The sequence below is a fragment of the Tursiops truncatus genome, chromosome 19 (genome assembly GCF_011762595.2).
Source record: "Tursiops truncatus isolate mTurTru1 chromosome 19, mTurTru1.mat.Y, whole genome shotgun sequence".
Classification (NCBI taxonomy): domain Eukaryota; kingdom Metazoa; phylum Chordata; class Mammalia; order Artiodactyla; family Delphinidae; genus Tursiops; species Tursiops truncatus.
The window spans coordinates 53155927-53159698 of NC_047052.1; positions in this window are offsets into that span (position 1 = coordinate 53155927).

Consider the following 3772-nt stretch of genomic DNA (forward strand, 5'->3'; position numbering starts at 1 on the left):
GTGGAGGAAATAAGGAGGTGAATTTTTAAAACATATAATTTGTTTCTGGAAGGTTGCTATGGAGGAAAAATCACCAGAGGGCTAATATTGGATTGGTGGGATATGGGGCGTGTATATATCAATTCAGTTTCCCCAGGCCAAGGTGAACAATGAATCTGAAACTGGGATGTCTTCCTTAAACTTTCAGAAGTTTATATTATGCAGATGGACTAATGAAACAACGGCCTTAGACTGAGTCAGTTTGGTCTTTCACAGAGTATTTGTCAAATACATCCTTGGTATATGGTTCTGTTCCAAAAGCTGAGGATATTGTGGTGATCAGAATAGAGAAAGCTCATGGTTCCCTAGAGAGACCATTGAGGTAGTCGGATTATCTTTAAGTGGCATCTCTACACTCAAGCTAATTTAGTGAGAGGATGTAAGTATCCATAGTAAGTGAAATGGACCTGGAGTAACTGGCTCAAGGGAATATGACAATTTGTTGTTGAAGGAGCATATCATTTGGGAGTTGGGGAAGGAGTTAATAATGGTATTTAAGCACCATAGAACACAAATAAGTTTTTTCTTTAATTTATTTTATTGAAGTATAGTTGATGTACAATGTTAATTTCTGCTGTACAGCAAAGTGACTCAGTTATATGTATGTATATATATTCTTTTTCATATTTTTTTCATTATGGTTTATCACAGAATAATGAGTATAGTCCCCTGTGCTATACAGTAGGATCTCGTTGTTTCAAGTAAGTTATTTTTTATTTTTGTTTATGTATTTATTTGGCCACATCACACGGCTTGTGGGATCTTAGTTCCCTAAACAGGGATTGAACCAGGGCCCTCAGCAGTGAAAGTGCGGAGTCCTAACCACTGGATCACCAGGGAATTCCCCAAATAAGTTTGTTTTTTTTTAATGCCTATTTGTTATCTCCACGAGGAAATTACAAATTCCTTAATTTTAGTGGCTTTCTTTAAATTTTAATGTTTAAAAAAATTGAAAACCAATAAGATGAAATATCAGTTCTTCAGTTACACTAGTCACATTTCAAGTGCTCGACAGTCATGTGACTCGTGGCAATAGAATTGGACAGCACAGACAGCAAAGTGGTGAGACAATGGGAAGATGCTCTACCGTCATTTCCATTGTACCAGAAAGTTATATTGGAGAGTGCTGGTTTCCATGATTTTCGGTTTCCCAGCACAGAGGGGGGAAAAATAATTCTTATCAGCTCCAGATTTGGAAAGTGAATGAATAAACTAATGGGCTAATCAAAATGTATTCTGTCACTCAAGGGACAGTTCTAAAGACCAAAATTGACACCCCAAACTGTTTGAGGTTAGAGAGACTTAACTGATTATAAAGGGACAAAGCAGAAAAGGAAAATGATTCCTAGAATAAATAGAACAAATGCAAAATGAGAGCCTTAGTCTTTAAGAATGGTGGAGTGTATAGGGAGTGGGAGGAGGTGAGATCTTGGAATGTCTTGGAAATGAATCCTGAGATTTGTCCACAGGCCTAACACCTGTGAAGAGTTGCCATTTAAAGATCCTGGCTCCTCTGTGACCTGCTGAATTGAGACAGGTGTCTTCTATCTCCCTCATTCCTTCCGGCTGTCCTCAAAGTGGGGTCTTTGCTTTCTCCTTTATCCAGAGTTCTTTCCCATGAGGATATAAGATCCCAATTACAAACAGTCCTATGCATAAAAGACATGGAAATTTGCCGTGCTGTGGCCCACTCAGAATTCAACCAAAATCCTGGGTCTGGGTAATTTACTCCTCCAGAAACGTTTTAAAGCACCATCACTGTGCAAATCACTGTTTTACACAGTGAGAAAACATCAGTGAGCAAAACAGGCAAAGGAACAGCCTTTATGATGGACCATATAATCTAGTAAAGGAGAGAGATGGTGAGATTACAAAATGTCAGGAAGTGATAAATCCTATGAGGAGAAATGAAGTCTAATAATAGATAGTAATTTATAGTAATCTGTAGGTAGTAATGAGGGAGATTTCCCCCTCCCTAATGAAAGGCTTTTCTGGATATAAATTGAGCCAAAATCGAAGTACTGAGGGGACTCACCCTTCAGAATATTTGTAACCAGAGAACATTCCAGGACTGTTTGTAATAATTGTCTATGACAAACTTCCTGCCTCAGATTCTCTGAGAAACTTAATGCAATTCCTGAGTCACACCCCACACCTCCTAAACCAGAACCTCTGGGGCTGGAGTCCCGGACTCTGCATTTTTAACAAGGGCCTGATGCACACCTGATTTTGAACATATTTGTCCTAAATCCTGGGCTACGGTCCCCATCACCACCCTCACATTATAATGGGATGGATTCAGGACAGAGAGTCTCCAGCAAAGAATCAGTCACGAGGGTTCCAGCAACCTGACCCTCAGCTCCCCTCCACTTCCTCTCCTGTGACTCTCCACTTCCAGCCAAGGCATGGTCAGGCAGGCTCACTCCTGGAACTGATCAGTTGGGGCCTGGGACGGGCTGGCTGGGCTGCCCTGAGCTTTGAGGGCCACGTGCTGAGCTTACCTGTCAGAACTTGGCATCCCCAGGTAAAGGAGGCCCAGTGCATGCCTAAGCCTGCTTCCACACTCAGATCATCCTTCACCTCAAACAGTGGTTAGGAGTGGGCAATGAAGTCATACTGCCTGATTTTTTAAAAAGAAATTTATTTATTTATTTTTGACTGCATTTGGTCTTTGTTGCTGTGCCCGGGCTTTCTCTAGTTGTGGCGATCGGGGGCTACTCTTTGTTGCGGTATGCAAGCTTCTCATTGCGGTGGCTTCTCTTGTTGCGGGCACAGGCTCCAGGCATGCGGGCTCAGTAGTTGTGGCTCCAGGCTCTAGAGCACAGGCTCAGTAGTTGTGGTGCACGGGCTTCATTGCTCCGTGGCATGTGGGATCTTCCCGGCCCAGGACTTGAACCTGTGTTTCCTGCATTGGCAGGCGGATTCTTAACCACTGCACCACCAGGGAAGTCGCATACTGCCTGATTTGAATCCTGCCGTGCCAGCTGTGAGCTGTGTGCCTCTGAGCAAGTTACTCAACTCACCTCAGTTTATCTTTAATATCTGCCTGTGTAGGTTTGTTGTGAGAAGTAGATGTAGTTAAAATAGTGCCTGCCAAATGCAATGAATAACAGTATTATCATTAGTCCTAGTGAGGGAGGACTTTCCTTTCTTTCCTCTTATCTTCTGGGTCCCTCCTTCATTCTTCATCATCTTCAACAATCACTTCTTCAGTGAAGCTTTCCCTCACTTGGCCAGGTTCCCCAATTTCTGGCCCTCCATAGAACTATGTTCCTCTCCTTATAAGCCCTTTATAGACTTGCAGTTTTATTTTTCCTGGATTTAGATGTGTATTCCCCATCAAGATTGGATTGAAATTGTTTGAATAGGGCACAGAGTCATGTGGTTCAAAACTTAAAACTATATAAAAAGGTGCATTTATGAGTCTCACTTTTCCCCTGTTCTCAGTTTGTTTTCCCTTGACCTTCTGGCTCCCACAGGTAAGTTTTATTGTGTCTCCCTCCAGTGTGTGTGTGTGTGTGTGTGTGTTTGGCAGTACAAGCAAGTAGATACTACTTTTTGTCCCTTTTCTTTTCAAAAAGCAGCACATATATACATTCTCTTGCACCTTTGCTGTATTTAATTTTCACTGAGCAGCATAGAACCTTGACGAAGAGAATACTGTATCTTGCAAGCCAAATTCAGTTATTCATTTAATAGTCCGTTATTGAAAACTTCTGTTCAACTTTTTGTT